General features: G+C 31.9%; 1 protein-coding gene and 1 long non-coding RNA gene across 2 annotated transcripts in view; both read right to left on the bottom strand.

The window, feature by feature from the left end:
* Positions 1 to 25,477, bottom strand: part of LOC149911313 (frequenin-2) — a 201,170-nt gene that overhangs the window by 169,937 nt on the left and 5,756 nt on the right. The gene's annotated exons all lie outside the window — the stretch shown is intronic.
* LOC149911314 (uncharacterized) lies at positions 18,544 to 20,229 on the bottom strand. The gene is made up of 3 exons (XR_016458064.1): positions 19,773 to 20,229; positions 19,481 to 19,619; positions 18,544 to 19,137 (listed from the first exon to the last, which is right to left on the bottom strand). It is a non-coding gene; the product is annotated as an uncharacterized LOC149911314 (long non-coding RNA).

Here is a 25,477-nt window from a genome sequence, read left to right as displayed (position 1 = left end):
AAGTTTTTGGGCGCTCTGGCTATCATTATATAAGGTAATAGTATATGCTGGTTGATTAGTGACTTCCGACAACAATACTCTTAAATACATAGACTCTTTACAAGCTTCTGACATAGACATATACTCAGCTTCCATACTAGATAGAGCTACCGTTTTTTGTTTTTTACTTTCCCATGATATGACACCCCCTGACATCATAAAACAATACCCTGTATATGACTTTCGGTCAACACAATTATTGGCCCAATCAGCATCAGCAAAACCTAACAATTCAGAGCTACCTTTTACATACCTTATACAATAATTTTTAGTCCTTTTTAAATACCTAAGAATGCGTTTAGCATAATTCCAATGAGTGCTATTATGACAAGAATTAAATTGACTTAAGAAACTAACACTAAAAGTTATGTCAGGCCTCGTTAATACAGACAAATACATGAGACTACCAATCAATTGCTGATATGGAATATTAGTATCATTAACATTGTTGTTTTTATCTATATTTAGTTTTAATCCCATAGGTGTACTAGCCTCTTTACAATTTAACATGTTAAATTTAACTAATAATTCTTCAATGTATTGTTCTTGGTCTAAAGTACATACATTATTTTTATAATCAATATTTACTCTCATTCCCAAGCATTGTTTTACATTTCCAAGATCTTTAATTTTAAATTTAGTATTCAAAACTGAAATTAAACTATTTGTCTCTACTTTACTGTTTGAGTATACAAAAAAATCATCCACATAAAGAGCAACAATAACTTTTACATTGTCATGAAATTTAGTAAATACACATGGTTCTATATGACTTCTCTTAAAGCCTAATTCTGTCAAACATTGATCAACTTTATCATACCATGACCTTGACGACTGCTTTAAGCCATAGATAGCTTTATTTAATTTTACAATTATTTTCTCATTATTACTATCTAAATTAACTTGTGGATGAGCCATATAAATATCTTCTTTTAAAATACCATTCAAAAAAGCAGTTTTAACATCCAAATGAGTAACTTTTAAATCTAATTGTACAGAAAGTGCAAATAACAATCGTAAAGTACAGTGACGCACAACAGGTGAAAATGTCTCATCATAGTCAATACCTGGTTTTTGGGTGAAGCCCTTCGCTACCAGACGAGCACGATATCTAACACTGTTATCACTATCAAACTTTCTTTTAAAGACCCATTTACACTGCACTAATGTTTTACCTTGAGGCACTTCACTCACTATTGTCCATGCATCATTCTCTTTGAATGCTTGAAGTTCCTCTTCCATTGCAGAAATCCACTTATCTTTATCGGGACTTTGTAGAGCGTGGTGGATACTGACTGGATCACTTTGATTCTCAGCATTCCACTGCATGCACAGGTTTGAATAACCATAACGCTGTGGTGGTCTCCTCATCCTCTTTGGTTCATCTGGTGGTGGAATCTCAGACACATCCTGCAATATAGGATTATTATTATTAATCTGGTTAATATCCTGTTTAGCTTCTTCATCAGTAAATTCATCCATGTCTTTCTTTTCTTCCTTTATTTCTGAGATTTCCCCCACTGAAACTGATATGGTTTCATTCATGTTACTTTTTAAGTTTTCTTGAATTATGACATCCCTGCTTACTGTCACACATTTCTTAACTGGGTCATAAATCCTATACCCTTTCACATTTTCAGAGTAACCAACCAGTATATGTGGTTTAGATTTAATATCCCACTTTAATCGTTTTTCCTTTGGAATGTGCACCATGGCCTGGCTCCCGAAAATACGAATGTGACTAAGATTAGGTTTCTTATTAGTCCAAAGTTCAATTGGTGTCAAGTCTTGTAAGCCCGAAGCTGGTGACCTATTTCTAAGGTACACGGCTGTGTTTACCGCTTCAGCCCAGAACTTTTTGTCTAGTTTGGCATCAAACAACATGCAACGAGCCCTTTCTACTAGAGTTCTGTTCATACGTTCACTGATAGCATTCTGTTCTGGAGTATAGATATTAGTTTTCTGATGAAGTATACCAGCTTCTGCCAAGTAACTATCAAACAATGTATTACAAAATTCCAGACCGTTATCAGTTCTAAATATTTTAATCCGCTTATTCTGTTGATTTTCAACTAAAGCTTTAAAATCTTTAAAATATTTAAATGCTTCGTTCTTAGCTTTCAAGAAATAGACAAAAGTCATGCGTGTGTAATCATCAACAAAGATTAAAAAATACCTGCAGCCTCCAATTGAATTCACCTCCATAGGTCCACACACATCTGCATGAATGATGTTAAGTACTTCACTACTTCTGGTACCAACATGGTTAAAGGGTAATCGTGACTGCTTCCCTTGGCAACACACAACGCACGAACTTTTATCGACAACAGCTTTGTCAGTAAAGTCAATGCCCACAACTGCACCATCTTTCATTTTGGTGAGGTCTTTACTGTTCAAGTGGCCCATCCTTCGATGCCACAACTCACTTTTTCCACTGACAGTCGTTGAGAGCCAACAGCTGTGTTTATTTTCTACAATAAGTTTATAGACACCATCGACTAACCTTGCCTCTCCTATCATCTGATTTTTACTGTTGTAGATATAGCAATGATTTTTATTGAAGTCCACTCTGTTTCCATTTTCAATTAATTTACTAACAGATAATAAATTCGTTGCAATACTTGGCACGCATAACACGTCTTTCACTGTGATATTATATCTGCTTTTCGACGTAATCGTAACAATATCAACATCACCCGAGCATAATACAGCCATCACTCCATTGTTAGCCGCTGTAATTTCCTTTATACTCGTGTTTTCTGATGGATTCCGAATATTGTTCACGTTCGAGGTTATATGAACACTTGCGCCTGAATCTAAGTACCAATCATCTTTCTTGAAGTTTTCCCGTAAAAATAATGCAGAAAAACAATTTAAGTTGTTTGTCATCGCACCTTTCACTTGTGTACACTGATTTTTATAGTGCCCAATCTGTTTACAACGATAACACTTGATGACTTTCTTTTTGCTATTGTTAACATTTGACGTATCGCCATCTTTGTTGAACGTGTTTCCAATCTTACTGAATGATTTAGATCTTTGATCGATATGTCGACGCCCTCTAGTGTACAACGCTGTAGTTTCCGCCGAATCATCATTCCCGGACAAATCTAATAAGGGCGCTTGTGCACTACAAGGAATTTTACTGTCCGGCATTCCGATTTTTTACGGTCCGGTGTGGCATGAAAAAACCGATGAATTGCTTGTGCACCTGTCCGTCTTTACTCGGATCAGTGCGGTACAGTTCAAGGAAGTATGGTGGTATAATGCTATCATAAATGATTGTTTTCGCATTTTACAAGAAACGAGTAAAAATATAGAAGGTGAAATATTATATTACTTCGTTATAATAAAAAGTAAAGTTCCGTAAGAGATTTAAAATGCGTGTTTCACTTATTTATTTTAATCGGTGACGAGGAGCTAAATCTATTCCCACTTGAACTTTAACTTACCAACACTTACTTAGATAATAATTATAGGTCAATGCTTGGTCAATGTATATAAAATAACAATACCGACTTCTCAAATCTCATTGCCAGCTAAAAGAAAGTAAAACAAGAGCTTGCTTTCAATTGGCATATGCAATAAAAAGAGTAAAATCCAAGCAAGTGGGTACTCGAAAACAATTATACCTACAGCGACTCGTAAACTCAAAAAACCATCCGGAATAGGGAAAAGTAAAATGTCGGACAGTAAAATTACGTATAGTGCACAAGCTAGTATTTAGATTAATTGCGTGCCATACCGGACCGTAAAAAATCGGAATGCCGGACCGTAAAATTCCTTGTAGTGGACAAACGCCCTAACTTGGATTTTACAACATCTGCCGTAATGGCGATCCCTGAATGTTCAATGGCCATGAGCATTGGAAAATATTTTTCAGGCAATCCTGCCAACATTAAACAACCAATCCATTCATCATTCACCACAAAACCCGTTCTAGATAATTTCTGCCCGGTTTCTATTATTTGAGTAATATAACTTGTCATTGAATCCGATGTTTCGAGACGTATTGAAATTAAATTTCTCAATAACATGATTCTTCTCGAAAAGCCCGCGTCATCAAACATCTGCTGTAATTTCTGCCATAGTTGTTTAGTAGTCTTAGCATCTTTAATGTGTACATATAACGAAGGATCTATGGTTAGAATCAACTTGGCTTTCGTCATAGCGTCTTCCGTAATGGCGTCGCCGGTTCCCTCAAGCTTGACAAATTTTGATTTTCCTTCAAGTACTAATAGGTTTTCAGCGGCAAACGCCCACTCGCTATAATTTTCTCGGCCTTTTAGTTTCGGCACATTTGCAATAAAGGAATTTGTACTTGAAGCCATATCTGTTGATCACACCACAACGCCGCGCCACGTGCAACAGGGATGAAAAATTTTTTTTTACCGTGATATATGACGCAATTACTCTCTAATCACTGATGCTAACTAAAAAACTATAACTTTACAACTTTTGATAACTAATTTTATGGATCTGGGCCCATAACCTATTAATAAAATAAAACAACGTGTATATCAGATTGCGAACAAGAGGCAAGTCACTTTAATGAGCAAGAACGAATGAACCGATACATCAATCAATACATCATACAGTCACAAAAGTAATTACATTCTTCACTCTCTTACTCACTAGATAACGTAGGTTTCATTTGATGTACACAGATTAAAAAAACAACACATATTAATCTAGAAATCAATATCCTTACTTTTAACGAGAGTACTTTCAATAATTTAGACGTAAATTACAAGAACTTATTCAATAAGATTTTTGTATTAGCACTTGATGACTGGTTATTGGAAAATTATAACGGCCACTCGATTATCCTGAAATGTAATGGAATACCGAGAATTTCAGTAAATCTACTGAAATTCAGCTCTTCCTTTCTTTTTACACCGAAGTTTTTAAGTAATAGTTAGTATTAAATATTATTATATTTATAAGTTGTTAGCTAGCTCACTGTCAAGTATAATATAAGTATAACTAGCGGTCCGACCCGGCTTCGCCCGTGGTACCTACATGTTTAAACTATTCTATCTCTCAAGTTGGATGGAATTGCACATGGTGTGCGAGTTTTATTATAATCGGTAAAGTGGTTTAGGAGTCCATTGAGGACAAACGTTGTGACACGAGATTTATATAAATTAAGATGTTATCAAAATCCGTTCAGTGTAAGTTCCACAATAATACATAACCTATCAATACTAACTAATTCTTGATTTCGCGCACGGGTAAAACCACGTGGCACTGTATATGTATGCATAAATCTTTATAACTACGCAACGGATTTTGATGCGGTTTTTTAATAGATAGAGTGATTCAAGAGGAAGGTTTTGGTATATAATTTATTAGGTTTTAGATAAATTATTCATTGTCTCAAAATAGCCCGCATCTTTTACACTTGTTTTATAGACTCTAAAGAAAGTTGATTCATTGTTTATACGCCGGAATTCATATCCTGCCTACACAGTACACAGGTAACTGCTTCCAGATATGGAAATAAACTTAGCCTTTATGATTACTTTCACACTTTTACAAACAAGAACACTTTCTGCTCTTTATAAGACACTATTAGCTTCTCTATGTTTGTATATAAACGACATGTTTGTATGTAACCGACCTTATTTGATTCAAACTTACAGGATACGTGACAATAAAATAATTTATTTAGGTATATCATAAGTTTAATTTTTTTATATATATATTTAAGATAATAATTAGTTTGATGAATGACTGTGAATATTTATAGAAGAGTTAGCGCTTGTTTCAATATTTTATATCTTTCATATTTAATAAATTATTTTGTTATAATAAGGGCTGTTTTTTTATTGTTTTAGCAAGCTCCGTACCTAGTAAATATTGACTTCTAATTTGACCTCTTATTAAATTTTAATCACGTCTAAATTGCACAACAACAATTAAGCACCCTTAAAAAGTTCCATAATTAATCGTGATTATAATGAGGAAAAATCCTGTAAATACGAATACGAGCTTTAGAATTTTCAAACAATTAAATGACGTCATAACAACTGCTAAACAAACAACTAGACTAGCTGTGCCGCGCGGTTTCACACGAGCGAAAGCAAGTATTGCTAGAGCTTATGTTTTATTATGATATAAAACCTATGTTACTGTAAAGTTTCATCCAAATCCATCTAGTAGTTTTTCGTTAAAGATTTATAAACACATACATCCATCCATCCTCACAAACTTTCGCATTTATTATATTTGTAGGATTTAGTTGCCAGTTTCTTATTACGCTCGTACGGCTGAACGCAATCTGATGAATCTTTACAATATAAGTACATACTACGCTGTTATTTGGGTATTTCTATTTCTATTTGGGTATTTGGGTATTCATTTGGCTATACTATTTTTAATAACATGAACTTATTCTACCGCGTATTTTGTTTGTTATTACCAAAAAAATACTCATAATATGCCATTGTGATTGCATTCATATACCTAATAATCTACTATCTCAGCAATAAAGTTTTTCAATCCGTATTCTAATAGCACGCGATGCAGAAAACTAAATAATATCCCTTTTTTATGGTCCGTCTAACTGAAGATAAAAGTTTACAACCAGGTTACTATTAGCATAGTATAAAGAGAACGCATTACCTAACATTCTTGTTATATAGCATATGAAGTTGTGAACAAAATATATTATACAGGGTGTCCCACTATCGGTATACTAAGCGCGAAGGGACTTGTAGTTTTGCATACACTGATCACGTAAAAAACACTTAAACAACAAAATTAAGCCAAATTTTTTTCGCAAAAATTTTTTTTGCTAAAATTTTCCTTAAATTTCATGTTTTCTTCTCTAGCTTCGCGCAGCCGGCATATAACGCTTCGGTAATGTGAGCATTTTGTCTATGAAAACATAATCTTAAACGATAGCTCACGTTCGGGTGGCAAAGTTGGGCGGGTTGCTTGTTAGGGGTGTAGACGAAGAGTTTTAAAAATAATTCATCTACTTTAAAAAAAATACATCTGGAATTTTATAAGTATTTTTACGTACTCAGCGTATGCAAAACTATAACCTCCATTGAGCTTAGAATACCGACGGTGGGACACTCTGTTTTGTTACCGAGTCAAGCCTAATCCATTGAATTGAATTCAAACTTTTCTATTATTCAAATATGATAAGTTATTGTAGTATTATGCCGATCCTAAACTATTTTTATCAATTTTTCTATGTATCGTAAAAGATTGTTATTGAGGTCGTTTGGAAAGATTGTTGTTTGTAGAAAACATCTTTTATGAAATGGATGATAAGTTTTTATATGTATGTTAGATACGGTAAATCGTTATAAATTCGAGCAATGCGATTAATTATTAGATGTTTTTAACCGACTTCAAAAAAAAGGAGGAGGTTATCAATTCGGCCGGTATGTTTTTTTTTATGTATGTACACCGATTACTCCGTGGTTTCTGAACCGATTTACGTGATTCTTTTTTTGTTCGATGCGGGGTGTTGTCGAATTGGTCCCATAAAAATTTTATTCGGATAGGCCCAGTAGTTTTTATTTTATAAGCATTTTTGTCTGTATTTGTAAATGTTGCAAGTGCAAGTTTGAAGTCGGTTGTTTTTAACGCAGTTATTGACTTGTGTTAGTTATTTTGTAACGATACATTTACATCAAATTAATTATTTCGTGATCTTTTAGTGTAATCGAAAAATCGTATTCCGTCTTGTTCAGTATTAAAACATTGTCTTAAATATTTTTAGCGCACAACGACGGAATGCTTTACGCCTGTTTACACTTAAAGAATTGGACATGGACAACAAGATTGGACATTGGAGCGATTTTTCCAGCATAGAATAACCAAAAAAAAGTGTTAAATTGTACTTCAATAAACGATTATAATGTTTTGGGGTGTTTGTATGACAATATCTAAATAGCTGTACAGATTTAGAACTCTTAAGTAAGAGACCATAACACAACTACATACGTGCAAGCATCGTACACAGGAAATTGGATTACTAATTCAATTCTACGATTTGATTGTCATTCACTAGACAGCCCATAGACAGCAGAGAACTGAATAAAATCATTTAAAATTCGTACCCAATACGCAATTTATTTTGTAATCAAATGAACAGATTTTATCGGTTTTAAACGGGTTTAAACCTACACTATTGCTTTCCCATTTTTATACGTTTATAGTGATATAATTTTTTAAATAAAACTACTCTTTCAATTGATTAATAAAAACATTTACTTAGGTTTGTTGGAACATTAAGGTACAAATACTTATAAATATATAGGTACTTAAAATTATTTCCAGCCAACAAAATTAGATTATGTTAATACTTTCAACTATTTGATCTTAAAAACTAATAAATTTAACACCTAAAAAACTTTAAATCACGTACGTGAAATGCAATTCAAAAAACGTTTAAACTCGTGAAAGATTTAAGTGATTAAGCCAAAGTTGAACCGTGGGAGGCTTAATATATAGACACCCCAAAATTCCCCTAATTGAGAGGGGTGCTACAACCTCTGAATGTAATGTGGTGATTTGTATGCAACTGTGTAAGACCTCTTGGCCCTCCGTTATATCTCCTCTTTGCTTATTTTGCTAAAGAACACAAACTGTAAACACAAACTAAAATGCTAAACTACAAATGAACTCCAACCCTTTTCTGATTTAAATGCATGTTGGAATGTAAATTGTTAAATGTAAGTCTTTTGGCATTCAAATAGTACAAGAGTTTAGAGCTAATTCTCGTAATTCAGCATTTGAATGCACATATTTCGACCTGCCATTGATGAATTTAAGTTTTGATAGGCTTATGGAAAAATCATTATAATAGACGCGTTTTATTCAGCATAACATTCATAAAACATAACACGAAACAACGCAAAATAAAGCACACAATTACACTCTGGTGTTTATCCTCAAACATTATCAAACCTTTCTCCCTTAACCTATAAAATGTCCGTTAAACAGATAACACAAAAACATTGTTTTGTTTCCTTATACTGCCAACGAAGTATCATTTCAGGCGCAGCTACGGACGTGACCTCAAGATATAAAATTGCCCCTTTCGGAATAAAAATGTGGCTCACTTTTATACCTAAAATGTACAGTTATGACTCCTTGTAGGACAATTGATATATTTCATTATAACAAGAAGCCGCTTACCCGAAAGTATTACGTCAAGAATAACTGTGTCGCATAATAATTCATAGCCTTATTTAACTATTAAGGAATAATATTTCCTATGTTACTGCCAGTGTACCAGCGTAAGTATTAATCCTTTTCTTAGTCAGAGAAGGCTCTTTAATTCATAGACAATTTTTGGTATATCAAAGATTTCAGGCAATATTCTATGTTCATATAGATATTACATATTTACTTAAACAATAAGCAGGTGGAATTAGGTAACAAATAATAGTTCTATTTTTACTCACAATTAACTCATTTGTTTGTATAGAAAACGGGTACGTTTTCTAGTTACTGGACCAGAGTTTAGTTTTCTTCTCCATGGGGAAATTTAAGTACAATTCTAAATATAGTGGTCTAGACATAAAATGAGTACTTCTACGTGTCATGAGAGTAACTAAATTAAAGCACTGCAATATAAATTCCTGCTGGTTACATTTATTCTGTCCCTCAACGTAAAATATAAGTTTAACTACTTAATTTCTAATAAACATGCGATATTTATAAAATAAACAACGAGAAATCAAACACAGATTACTAAAGCAAAACATACCAACATTTTCTGAAAGCGTCGAAAGCCGTCAAAAGCTATTCTATCATACAAATAACACGAATCGATCAAATGCTTCCAATTCCATGACCATTCAGTGAAAACCATATACAAACGCAGCAGTGTGAGAGCTTTGAAGTCTGTTAAGAATAAATTATAAAACATTTTTCCCGGTTTAAAAAAATGCTAACGAATAGTGGGGACCGCTTTGCAAAATACCTTTGTTTCAAATACAATGCGGCTCATAATATATACGACTTATAGGGTGCTGTTTGTGGACACGTGGTTTTTTGATTAAAGTCTTATTGGACCGTGACTGGTTCTCCTTTTGCTCATCACGAGGGGCTTTTCATTTCTAGATTTCTTTTATTTATTTTTCATTCTAGATAAAACTAATGATTATGCTTTCAATTATGAAAATGGAGCTCTAAATAAACTCTAGAAGTTTAAACATGTGTATATTATGTCGTTTCTTAATTAACGTTATGTTACTTAAATTTTAATACATTAGCGGTGTCAGTGATGTTTTTGCAATTTACAAACCTCAACCAAAGTAAAGCTCTACTTAGTAGCTATACATAATTTAGATAATTATAAACATTGTAAAACACAGCGTATGTTGATGATACACACACCTATAGGTACTCAGATATAATTTAAAGAAGTCTACTATGTATATTGTATGATGACGATTTTGCTGAATAACCAAGATTAAACCCCAATCAACAGCAGTCTCGCCCTTTAGCCAATAAGTATTAAATTTCAAATCACGGACAGGAGTGGAAAACATCAATCGTCTCTCCATTCAAGTGTTCCACGCGGCATCGCGATAGAAGAATAAAAGAACTTTTACAATAGGCAGAATATAATGAAGTAAGACGCACCGAGAACTTGATTGATGGCCCTCATATCTAAACCCTACGTTGTGACGCCTCTAGAGCCTTTATGCATAATTTTTCAGTGAATTTTACCTAAATTATGTGTTATCTTCAGTAATGATACGTCAGCTAGGTGTCTGCGTGATTTTTTTATTTGGCCACTTAATTCTTATTCACCAGTTTCTTTAAGACGTTTTGTTATAGAATTTTATGTGTATTTAGAATTTTCGTTTAAGATACTGATCACAATATACTATTGTAAAGGCGAAAGTTTGTAAGTATGGATGTATGGATGTATGGATATATGGATGTTTGTTACTCTTTCACGTAAAAACTACTGAATGGATTTGAATGAAACTTTACCACAATATAGCTTATACATCAGAATAACACATAGGATAGGTTTTATCCCGGAAATCCCACGGGAACGGGAACTATGCGGGTTTTCCTTTGAAAACGCGGGCGAAGCCGCGGGCGGAAATCTAGTTATTTTATATATGGATAAGACAATACAATATGTTAACAGAAATTGTAGCAATCATCATGGTAAAAAGAAGATAAGCCAATATTTTTTTTCATAGTAAATTCGTTTAAAAGAGTGAAAAGGATCTCATATTTCAAATGAAATTCTGATGAAAACAGCTGATCCTTTAGATATGGAACGTAAAATTAAGTTAAATATACATATTGTCAGTCGTAAGTCACGCTAAGAAGGGATTTGCAAAATTCACAACTTCGAGGAATAATATAATACAACTTTATATGAGATTTCGTTATTTTCAAATATTACTCTCTGATCTTTATAACATACTAGCGGTCCGCCCCGGCTTCGCCCGTGGTACATAATATTTACGTTTTCTCTACATAAGAACCATCCTCGTACTTCAAGGAATATAATAAAAAAAGAATTATCAAAATCGGTTCAGCCGTTCTCGAGCTATGCACTTACCAACACATTTTGCGATTCATTTTTATATATATGATGAAGGATTTTCTTCATATTAGCTAAGGTTTTAGTGGTAATTAAAAGTGAAGGCGTGTGTACTTAAGTTTTAGCGGGCAAGTTCGTTAACTTCAGTGGGTGATTAACCTCTTGTTTTTCTAACCGAGACTTATTAGAAGCAAAAGTATATAATAAAATATTTGTGAAGTTTTCTAATGTCCTTAATTTATCTTTTTTATCTTTTACTTACACTTATATAATCCATTCTGATATTATTCGTTTATGTTTTACGTTTCAACTTGTAAAATCTATCTTCAAGTAGTATTATGAAACCTGATATATTGTATCTAATCTCTTCACGTTTGGAAAGCAAATGTGTGTTTGTTACTCTTTCACGCAAATACTACTGAACCGATTACAATGATTTTTAGCACACATATAGAGGGTAACTTGGATTAACACATAGGATAGGTTTCTTCCCAGAAATCCCAGGGGAACGGGAACTATGCGGGTTTCTCTTTCAAAACGCGGGCGAAGCCGCGGGTGGAAAGCTAGTGATATATAAATACTCGGGCACGATTAGATGCGGTAGGCCTAAACCAACAGTAGCTAACGGGACACGAAGGTCGATTCTTACAGTCCAATACGCTTTAAGAGGGAAACAAAGCCATTGATTTTACATTATTAGCGCATTTGAATCGGATAGACATTATCTTTTTATGTGGGCTTCTTTATTATGTTTTAAACTGCTTTTAATGTTATTCATGTATTTAATTGGCATTTAATAGATTGTTATTTTAACAAGATATATTATTTGGTGCTTTTTTATGCAATTTCGGTATAGTATTTGATGATGATGGGAAAATATAACCGACGTCTTTTGCTTGATCGCAGTGATGCCTTGAACATTCTATTTACACAGCCGCCTCTGTACTAAACTATTGTCGAAATTAAACAATGTTTAATGAGACCTAGAGTATTTCTGTCTTTAGGGACTATGTTATTACAAGCGTTATCAATACCTGGTTTAATAACTGACCCAATACAAAACCAATAATGTAGAGCACCGATACTTGTAACGAGAATCTTAAATGATATTTATAAAGGTAATTAGAATTACTCCAAAGAAAGGCCGCTAGAGCCTCATCATTACATTGTTATATGTTTCAAAACACAGTGAAACTTTTAGCGTAATGAGTATATACTGTACAAACTTGCGGACGCTCCCCCTGAGATGCGAAATTGTACTTTGGGAATAGTAATTCATATGCACTTATGCTCTGAATATGGTGGTTTAATTTCACAGTATATCACAGTAATAGCGGTATAAATTTCATGTAAACACGATTAGGTACTTTGTGTTTATTTATAGGGGTTTATTATAAGTATACATGTATATACGTGAATTATATATCATATTCATATACTCTATAAAGAAACAGAATGAAAGCTATTGCTCCGGTAATTATCCAAACACAACTTAATTAGTCCTTATTTTCATCGTGCCATAGTTATTTCAGAAATTTCTAGATTTTTATGAACAAACATATCCAATTACTAAAGGAATATAGTTTTAGTAATATATTTTAAGTGTTATGTTGGGGCACATTGTGCTAGAATCCCCACACCCCATCTATAAACCAGAGCACGAAGCTAGTCCTACGTGCCTATAAATCAATGACCAATGACGTATTTTCGTTAACCACTTGTTTTGTTTGCTTTCCCCTATCGATCTACGAGTATTAACCTATATCTCGAATGTTTGCCTCCAGTCCCGGCAGGATAATGTGTTTTTATCTCCTTACGTAACAAAACATCCAACCGTCTACCTCTTTAGCAAACATATTGAGCCGAATCACGAAAATGCTAAATATGCTAAAAAATATTTCGCCATTTTTGTAGGTACCTATCGTAGCTACTTTTAGAAGCAAAGAATAAATTATGAGTTTCGCTGATTTCGTTAGGGTCTGCGGATTGAAAGTATTTTGATTTGAAACGTCGATATAATTTTTTATTAAGGTTAACTTTTTGCCAAAAATGTATTTCATAATTTTAGTAACAGGATGTCCTGATTTTGACACAAATTATATTTAACAATTTTAACACCTAGTTAGCCTTTGTAGAATTCGATAACTATGCCTTATAACTAAGCATTTAACTATATCATACGTACCTACACATATTATTACTTGTTTTTCTTACTAAAAATGTACACAAGAGCAGTACTAATTAGTACATGGTTATAATATACAGTTAATAAAAATTATTTAGTTCATTTTTTTATACTGTTCATTAAATTACACGCTCTGCATTATTACTGTTATATTAAAGTTGTCCTTTTACTATAAAAAAACTCAAAGCAAATAGTACGTAAATACAAAATATTGTTCATAACTTATACTGTTCTATAATAATAATCGACCTTATTACGATAAATATATAATATGACCAAGAACTTAAAATACCTTCGACTCTTCTTTTCTTATTGGGTCACAAACAAAAATATGTTAAAATATACCTATAGATATAGTTGTTAGGGAGGGAACCTCTGCCTGGGTTATTGGCGTACTGCCAATGGGAGCTTCCTTTATTACGTCACAACGCGTAACGTCTTCACTATGTGACAAATAATGTAATAAATAAAGTAAAAATCTAAGAGCACGCTGATAATTTTATTAATTACTAGCGGTCCGCCCCGGCTTCGCCCGTGGTACATATTTACGTTTTCTATACATAAAAACCATCCTCGTACTTCAAGGAATATAATAAAAAAAGAATTATCGAAATCGGTTTAGCCGTTCTTGAGTTATGCGCTTACCAACACATTTTGCGATTCATTTTTATATATAAGAAGATTAAGGAAATAAGTTAATGGTGAGTTAAATGTTATTTTAATTTTTATGTGATTGATTTGTTTTTCTAAATTTATAAGATAACTCTGCCGAATTATGTGATGAGAATAAATTATTAAAAAAATGTATTGTCACCGATCTTTAATAAGTGTACTAAACTTAAATTTGTCCATTTAAAGTGGGTAAAAGATTCGGTGACATATACAAACATTCATATAGATGAAGTTAATAAAGGCGTATAAAGACGAGACAGAAATTTCCGAACGAAGGCTTTATCTGTAGTCACGGCTGCGACTTCTGCGTAAGCCTTGGGGAAATCCCATGTCCTTTTGGTATGGGGCAGATTTTACGTCGATTTTCTTTTAGGGAACGTCTGATCGAGCTTCCGCGCCCTATCTGAGTTTTCTCATTTCCGTTGAGACTTCGTTTGTGTGACTGTGGTACTATTTGCATAATTAAGAAATAATTAAATTAGCCTTTGTCACAATACTGGCATATTTAAGTACCTATCTATTACTTATAAGATACTAGTCTATAAAATAACCTGTACACACAATTTCAGCTAAATAAAATCAATTACATTTATAAGAAAGAAAATGATGTTTTATATTATAATAATTTATGGATACTAACAAATATTCTCATCGTATTGATTAAATTATTTTATACTAGCGGTCCGCCCCGGCATCGCCCGTGGTACATATTTACATTTTCTCTACATAAGAACCATCCTCGTACTTCGAGGAATATAATAAAAAAAGAATTATCGAAATCGGTACAGCCGTTCTCGAGTTATGCGCTTATCAACACATTTTGCGATTCATTTTTATATATCCATTATCCATACTAATATTATAAATGCGAAAGTAACTCTGTCTGTCTGTCTGTTACTCAATCACGCCTAAACTACTGAACCAATTTGTATGAAATTTGGTATGAAGATATTTTGATACCCGAGAAAGGACATAGGCTACCTTTTATAGCGAAATAATATGTACCACGGGCGAAGCCGGGGCGGACCTCTAGTATTTTATATATCAGGAGATCAAAGAAAACAATGGCCAACGCCAAAAGCCAAATTGACCTTAATATATAAATTATTTTCCGGATCATATAAATTATTTTCAGCTTAGATTAATTTTCAGTTATTCGCCATGATTGGATTGAGGGAACGTTGTGATATTTAAATTTATTAATAAAATACTGATAATGTTCATCTGTCTATCTACCATAAAATATAATCTATACTAAATATTAAAGCTGAAGAGTTTGTTTGTTTGTTTTAACGCGCTAATCTCGGGAACTACTGGTCCGATTTGAAAAATTCTGTTAGATAGCCCATTTATCGAGGAAGGCTTTAGGCTATATAATATCATCTCGCTCAGATCAACAGGAGCGGAGCACTGAGGGTAAAACCGCGGAGCACAGCTAGTAGATTATATTATACAGTCACCAGTCAGTGTAATGTATTGCAAAACGCATGATTACTAAATTAGTTTAAACAGCAAAATCTAAAAGAATATATTTTCATAAAAGGAATCTAATCCAAGTTAATAAGGATAATTAGCAAGCAATTATTAGTAAAATTAATTCCAGTACCAATTAATAACAAAAAATTGCTTGAGCGTGATAAAAAGGAAGCAACTCAAATGAAAAGCATCACCAGTAGATATATATCTAATGAAAAAGTGATAAAAAAACTGTTTAGTGAAATAAATTACATAGCATACAATTTAAATGTGCAGACTACAAATTGCAGTCGTCTTTATTCTTATTATTATTTCTGAAATAAAAATACATGGCTGTAGACAGAAGCAAAAAGTTTAGAGCACAACATAATTACTCATTATGCATCCATCTGCCAAGTATTCATCAAATTTGTCGCAGTAACACAAAAATAGTTAAAAGCTTTTGTATTTTCAACTGATATTGAAAAAGAGGAGGTTCTCAATTCGACTGTACTTCTTTGGGTTTTTGATCGCAGAACTTTCCACCGGGTGAACCGATTTTGATAATCTATACTAATATTGTAAAGCTTTTATTTTTTTTACTCTAGAAGCGCTTGACCACAATCTCGCCTGATGGAAAGCTAAGATGCGGTCTTAAGATGCGCTAATCTCAGGAACTACTGGTCCGATTTAAAAAATTCTTTCGGCGATAGATAGCCCATTTATCAATAAAGGCTATATATAAAGGTATATATATCATTATAGATAAAGGTTATATATATCATAACGCTAAAACCAACAGGAGCGGAGCAATGCGGGCGAAACCGCGCGGCACAGCTAGTTCTTTTATATTTGAAAGCTGGTACCTTTTGGTTAGTTAAATTTAAAAGTCGTCTAGTTATAACAAATTTGAAGGCGTTTTAGTTATTTTTTAAAAAAATAGTTAAGTATTGTTTTAGAAAATATGTATTATCTACAATAAGAACAATCGATCGAATCGGATGTTAAATAAAACAAAGTATAAATAAACTAAAATATCAGCTAAATGCGAAAGCAGAATTGCGGCATAGAAATCTCAAATTTTACAATTACATCGTTGCCATCAAGACCAATTCAATACAGTACAATTGAAGTAAATGAACTGCGAAGAACGTATAAATAAAATTATCAAGTTAGGCGAGCTTCCTATAGCTACATCATATCAAGGTCGCTTTAAAGATATTGCTCGAATATATACTGACAATATTTTCAGATTTACTCATGATAAAGCATAAAAATTCAGTTTATTTATGGACTTTAAATGCCAACAATTTCAGTAAACTACTGTTCGGTAATAATGCATAAAATTGAGTTTGAAAACTGAAATTTAGTTTATGAGTGTTTTCGGTGAAAGCGAAGCGAAGCGAACGTTTGGTTTACGATACTATCATAATATTATCTATTAAGAAATATAAATTAACTCAAATTCATCATACTTTAAATCATAATATGTATATGTACAAAAAATAAATTACAATGTGAGCCAAATATATTACATTTTATTATAAACAAAACCTGGTTTCATCGCAGTTTATGTTGTTCATTCAATATTATTTAAATAAGTTCTAAAGATATAATTAACAGTTCATTCAAGTCCATAAATTGAAAATAATAATTTATTGTGTATTGAGAACTTCACTTATTTGTTCAGAATACCATTTTCATTGGACATCTGGGGGGTAACCGGCATCTCTTATAGCAAGCTTATTATAACATTACTATGTCTTTTCGTACCGTGACACCCTTAACGCAAGCTTGTTGCAGCGTTAAACTGATTTTGTTTTTCTAGCAATTTTGACGACGTCACTCGTAATAGTTCACTCAATTATTGGGACCGGTGCGAACTGCGATCTATTTGACAATTTGACAGTTATCAGATAATAATAGAACTTTACATCGGCTTGTTCGAAGAAAAGGCTTCAAACCTTTTGATTTAAAAAGAATCGTGTACCTAAATAGTAAACAAGTGCGTAATCATCACGAGTCCCTATGAGATATGGGGGCATCATATGAACAATTTGAAAATACAATATAACCTACAGATTTATCTGTGTAAGATAAAAGTAATGTAAGTACCATACCCAATGCAAATCTATTTAAAAATACGTCTGTATAAGTACACATTCTCCACTTGTTATTTCTCTGTATAATAAAATGCAACTCTACTTATTCCCTAAACATAAATTTTATCTAATACTTAATGTAAATCTATAAAAGATTGTTTATTATTTCTTCATGATTCAATATATTTTATCATGTTATTATTTACCTATATAGAATATAAGACTATAAAAGTAAATCTACACTCAAATATTATACTTATGTAGTCTGTTGTTAAGGATCTCATTTAATTTTGAGAAATAAAACCATTATTTATTTCCAGATTCTACAATCAATTCCGAGCACAAGGAATAAGATTACCCAGAGTAACCACATGGAAGCATTGATAGTATTCAAGAAGCCATAGTGCCAGCGCAACATGAATATATTTTTTTCAATAGGAAGCAATATCATACTTTAAATGTTTAAGTGCAATAAAAAACATTTATAAATCCAAAATCTTTATTTAGTCCTTTTTATTTATTTATTGACAAATCATTTGCTCCTTTACTTCTCTTGATATCATTTATATAAAAAAAAAAGTGATAAAACATGGAAGTATTCGAAATTAGATTCAATTCTATGTAGCTTAAATATTTATTAAAAACAATTAGGTATATTACTCAAATCCAAATTTGTAAGTAAATAGCATATTAAAAACACCCTTGATTAAAAAAATTAAGTTTTATTTATAGTATCAGCCTTTAAAACTTAAAATGCAATAAACAAAAACTTTATATTTGCATTACAATGAATAATTCCTACACTAATAGATTAATGGTATTTATATTTTTATTTTAAATTTAAATTAATTATTGTATTTGCATATAAATAAAGAGTAGATAAATAATTTAAAAACTTGCAGTACTTATGTATACTTTTAATTTCATTTTTATTAAACTTAAAATGAAAACAATGTAGGTACTATATTAAGGTACAATTAAATTTTTACATTTTCAGATGTATGATACAAATATGAATATTTTAAGTGTAGACTGTAGACATGGTGGCGCCTCCCCCAACTTGAAGTTCTCACTACCACATGATCATCTCCCAAGCCGGTACTTCCTTGTTCAATGTTTGGGCAAGCCGGCAATCAACACAACTGTGAAAGATAAATTGGACTTAAACTGATTCTTTGTTGCTTTAAAATTTAATAAGTACTTACATTTAATATGTTTACTTTTATTATTAAAGGGCTTGTCATGGTGTATGTAAACGTCTAAAAAGAAGTTTTTTAAACAATGTCGGTATAGTTTGTTAAATACCTTATTTGTTAATAATTTTTCAAGTATTTCAACGTTTTAGTTGTTTATCTTGCAATTCTTAATATTGTATTAAAATAAACTTAAATGTGTAGGTACAATGCCTTAGAAAACTTTTAATATTTAAAGTAGCTTCTAACCAAACATAGATAGGTTTGCTTATAAATTAATATAAATATTTACTTTTGACCAGCTGCTCTAGTTTTTGTGAACTCCCAAATCATTTGCACTTATACTTTCAGAGAATTCTATCAACTTCGTCTCAGCATAACTTTTAACTCGTTGGGAGTTATTTTCTTCGCGCACTCTGCACAATGTTCTGCTGCAAGTTAAATAAAAATTACTTCAATTAACAATAATCAAAACAGACGAAATCATGCAAAAACCAATACTTTATTCGTAAAAATATATCTGTGTTATCATAAATCGTCCAAGGTTTTAGATATATTTATTACCTACTCGTATATTATCTTACCTTGCTATTTCAATTGCTCTTTCATGCATTCTTTAATGCATATTACGTATCTTTCGCAATTTTTCAATTTGATTTATCCAAATTTTAGATAATAATACGAGGACAGTGATTATGACATTTGGATTTTTGACGTTTAATTTTCAATCACCGCCATTTTTATAATAACAACCTTGTTTTGTTGAGTTCACAAAATAATCTTACTTTATTTTGGTACCGGGAGCATTTTCAACATGATTACTATACGATTGCCTACAATGTCCAATGACCGAATGAATTCCGAAGTTTTGTCTATTTTTTTAAGATTAATGGCTTGGCTACGAGGCTTTTAGGCCAACTCGTAATGATTTGTATCGAACATTAAACGTCAAAAATCAAAATGTCATGTCACTGTCCTCATAATTCATATTAATATCTAAAATTTCAGATAAACTTAAACTTAAATATGTGAATCTCATCTCTGGATAAATGAGAAAGTGCGAAAAAGCAAGGTAAGATAAAGTACGAGTAAGGACGATTTATGATAACAGACTACAGAGATATATATTTTTACGAATAAAGTTTTGGTTTTTGCATAATTTCGTCTGTTTTGATTATTGTTACTTAATTGAAGTAATTTTTATTTAACTTGCAGCAGAACATTGTGCAGAGTGCGCGAAGCTCCCTGACCCCGAAGTTACAAAGACAAAGATAGATACATAAATAACTCCCAACGAGGTAAAAGTTATGCTGAGACGAAGTTGATAGAATTCTCTGAAAGTTTAAGTGCAAATGATTTGGGAGTTCACAAAAACTAGAGCAGCTGGTCAAAAGTAAATATTTATATTAATTTATAAGCAAACCTATCTATGTTTGGTTAGAAGCTACTTATATTAACAGTTTTGTAAGGAATTACACACCTACACATTTAACTTTTTTTTTTAATACGATATTAAGAATTGCAAGATAAACAACTAAAACGTTGAAATACTTGAAAAATGATTAACAAATAAGGTATTTAACAAACCATACCGACATTGTTTAAAAAACTTCTTTTTAGACGTTTACATACACCATGACAAGCCCTTTAATAATAAAAGTAAACATATTAAATGTAAGTACTTATTAAATTTTAAAGCAACAAAGAATCAGTTTAAGTCCAATCTATCTTTCACAGTTGTGTTGATTGCCGGCTTGCCCAAACATTGAACAAGGAAGTACCGGCTTGGGAGATGATCATGTGGTAGTGAGAACTTCAAGTTGGGGGAGGCGCCACCATGTCTACAGTCTACACTTAAAATATTCATATTTGTATCATACATCTGAAAATGTAAAAATTTAATTGTACCTTAATATAGTACCTACATTGTTTTCATTTTAAGTTTAATAAAAATGAAATTAAAAGTATACATAAGTACTGCAAGTTTTTAAATTATTTATCTACTCTTTATTTATATGCAAATACAATAATTAATTTAAATTTAAAATAAAAATATAAATACCATTAATCTATTAGTGTAGGAATTATTCATTGTAATGCAAATATAAAGTTTTTGTTTATTGCATTTTAAGTTTTAAAGGCTGATACTATAAATAAAACTTAATTTTTTTAATCAAGGGTGTTTTTAATATGCTATTTACTTACAAATTTGGATTTGAGTAATATACCTACTTGTTTTTAATTAATATTTAATCAAAATAGAATTGAATCTATTTTCAAATAATTCCATGTTTTATTACATTTTTATATATATATATAAATGTTATCAAGAGAAGTAAAGGAGCAAATGTTTTGTCAATGAATAAATAAAATGGACTAAATAAAGATTTTGGATTTATAAAATATGTTTTTAATTGCACTAATACATTTAAAGCATGATATTGCTTCCTATTGAAAAAAATATATTCATGTTGCGCTGGCACTTTATAGCTTCTTGAATACTATCAATGCTTCCATGTGGTTACGCTGGGTAATCTTATCCCTAGTGCTCGGAATTGATTGTAGAATCTGGAAATAAATAATGGTATTACTTCTCAAAATTAAATGAGATCCCTAACATAAGTATAATATGGGTAGTGCATTTGAGTGTAGATTTACTTTTAAGTATTTTATTATATAAATAATATAACATGATAAAATAGCCAGTCAATACTATATTGAATCAAGAAGAAATAATAAAGAATCTTTTATAGATTTACATTGAGTAGGTATTAGATAAAATTTATGTTTAGAGAATAAGTAGGGTTGCATTTTATTATATAGAGAAATAACAAGTGGAGAATGTATACATAAACAAACGTATTTTTAAATATACTCTTAAGATTTGCATTGGGTAGGTATGGTACTTACATTACTTTTATCTTACACACATAAATCTGTAGGTTATAATTGTATTTTAAGATTGTTCATATGATGCCCCCATATCCCATCGAGACTCTTGATGATTGCGCACTTCGCAATAATAAATTATTTACACGATTCTTCTTAAATCAAAAGGTTTGAAGCCTTTTCTTGGAACAACCCGATGATGTAGTTATGTTAATTTTGCATTTTTAATATAATAAATGTATTATCTTCTTTAAAAGCTTCATTTATTCAATAGATTTCCAACTACATACGTTTCACTTAAATTTGATGTGTATTCTTTTAATAATATTCAAAATAATGTTATAAAAGTTCCATATTTACAACTTCACTAAAATTGCTTAAAACTGTCATTATTGACATTATAACAAGAATGCTAAATGTCAAAGAGAGCGTGCCGGTTCCAATTTTTCGATTGACGTCTCGAAACCGCTCGAAACAGTCTTGTTGCAATTGGTTTACATATGTTTTAGAAGGTCCCGGTGCCAAAAAAGTAAGATTATTTTGTGAACGCAACAAAACGTACCCATAATAAGACTGTTATTCTAAAGGTGCCGGTTACCCCCCTGAAACGGTGATAAATAACGAACAAAAATTATCTTATTTGCCTATAACGAAAATAGAGTATGTATAATTGCAATCTAACTTCCCCAAATCAATTCCAATTACCAATTTGATCATTGTATCAAATCCCTTGAAATATGATTGACAGCTTCCTACACACTTTATTGCGTAACTAGCTTTCCGCCCGCGGCTTCGCCCGCGTTTAACAAACCCCACATAGTTCCTGTGGGATTTTCGGGATAAAACCTATCATATATGTTAATCCAAGTTACCATCTATATGTGTGCTTACTTTCATTGTAATCGTTTCAGTAGTATTTGCGTGAAAGAGTAACAAACATACCTACACACACACATCCATCCTCATTCCTCACAAACTTTCGCATTTATAATATTAGTAGGATAGGATAGGATTGTGTATTAAGCGTTCTAATTAATTACATCCCAATTGTCTAATACGTTTACAGAATTATCGACGTGAGATATCTCACATATCTGAAATTAACATGATTATCTCTATTGAATAGCGAACGTGTTCGTCGGAATAGATCAAATACAAAGTAGCACTCTATGAGTACTATTTGCGCACTATATTATTAGCTACACAGTATAGTTAGGTACAGTACAGTAACTAGAACGAGAAATTGTTTAAATAGTGATTTCTATCACGTAGTTTTAGAGAGAAGTGATAATTTCACAATTGATATTCATTTCACTAAGAAAATAGATACATACTTTGTTATAATATAGAAAATACACGTTTTATTTTAAAAATTAACTTTCTGAGATTTCTAGACAGTATTGTTCACTGATTCTTATTAACATGATTTAAAAAAACCAGCAGCTAAGTATTAAAAAAAATTAAACAAAACACACACTAAACCGCCAGCCCGGTCGAAGTACAAAAGGAATAAAAACTCAATAAGCTTAGAAAACGGCTTTACGTAATCGATAGAGACTCTTTAAGACCCTTCTCAAATAATCGCGAAGTCGGCGACCTTAAATCAAGGCGGATATAAGCTGACCCCTAAAAAGAACGGCTAAAATTGATGCGATCAATCTTTGTTACTGTTAACTTAAGAGGTACTGTTCCGTAAAAACGACAGGAGAGAATCGATCGAGTAATAGCAAGCTGGTAACAATCTCTACAACACTTTAAAACTCCAATTCTAAAACGGTAAATGGCCTAAAGCCGCTGAATGTATTCAAATTCTTAGAAATCAGGTTACTTTGAATACAACTGCTACGTATTTCAGAACTATAAAACTAAAGTCGTACTAAAATCAGCGGCTGACTTGCTACGGTAGATCTACGCCGCGTAGCAAGCGAAGTTATTAATTTCAAGCAATTTTTATTTGAGGTATTACAATGTTATAATACATATTTATACTTAGTCTTTCTCTAAACTAGTGTTGCTTTTGGTTGTATTAATACCATTCTTAGCATTCATTTTGATTTTTAAACTACCCTACTAAATAATAAGGTCAGTTTCTACCGAATTTTATGAAGGTCTGGAGTTTTCGAATGCGTGTTAATTTTAAATTATTAAGAGAATATACATACAAGAGTGTATGAGATTCAAGTGACCCTTTAAATCTTGAGACGGGCCGCTTGACTTTCAATTTTTTTTTTTTATTAATATTGCACACATTATAACCTAATGTTTATGAAAAGGGATATTTATGACTTCCTTCTTACAAAAGCATTCATCACGTTTGTATAAGCTTTCAGTTCAAAAATAAATCATGAAATTAATATAAATAACGTAATTATTAACATATTTATATTAATTAATCAATTAGTTATTTTTCAATGTCAATAAAATATGTATACCCATAATAATAGTATTTATAGACGAACTTGAAATTATAAAAGCGCTTTTCCCGCTGTAAGCGCATTATTCAAAGGATGTAACATTGCATCTATTTCCATCCTACTATCATGGATTTATACCACATTTATACTTATTTCTATGTAAGTTTCTCCTATGCAATATAAACGCAATATTTTAAAAATGCTTAAGCAGTAAAAAAATGTTGTGTGGTTTTATGAAACCACGGTAAAAGTGAAACTGTTCGAACGGTTCCGAACACTGCTTTGTGTAGCGCATGTCGCGTGACGGTCGGCTGCCGAGTAGGTATACTCGGCAGCCGCGATACACGCGACATGCGCTACACAGACCAAAAAGTTTGAGACGATGTAAAAAAAGTTTCACTTTAATAAAATTGTATTTGACGTTTAAATCAAATTACACATAGGGAGTATTCAGAGAGAAAGCTTGAAACTTATAAGCGCTTATCGGCGCTTGTCATGTTCATATATTTTCCTGCGCGGGTTGACAGCACTGACAGGAAAATATATTTTCCTGCGCGGGTTGACAGCACTGACAGGAAAATATATGAACATGACAAGCGCCGATAAGCGCTTATAAGTTTCAAGCTTTCTTTCTGAATACGCCCATAGAAAATACACGCTGATTATAAACCGACTAATTATATTTGCCGTTGTATACCACAGATTACCTACTAAATAGTTATCATGTAACTTTAACCAAAATTAAATAATTTCTCACCCTATAACTTAAATCGTATGTTAACTCAGTAATTACATCGCCGTTATTCATGTTACTTCTACTGTATTATTTAAGTTATACGATGAAAATATAAATTCCTGAAAACCTTGCTGAAAACCAACAGTTGACGTAAATTATCACAGATGTCAATTCTCATTATGTTGTGGCTATAATTATATTTTACAAGCTGTGCCCCGCGGTTTTACCCGTAGTGCTCCTGTTGGTCTTA

Source organism: Colias eurytheme, chromosome 1 (genome assembly GCF_061535395.1).
Source record: "Colias eurytheme isolate Ceu_HAF_F1 chromosome 1, ilColEury1 Martin Lab GWU primary, whole genome shotgun sequence".
Taxonomy (NCBI): domain Eukaryota; kingdom Metazoa; phylum Arthropoda; class Insecta; order Lepidoptera; family Pieridae; genus Colias; species Colias eurytheme.
The sequence above is the reverse complement of the archived record's forward strand: the minus strand, read 5'-3'. Positions and strand labels throughout refer to the sequence as shown.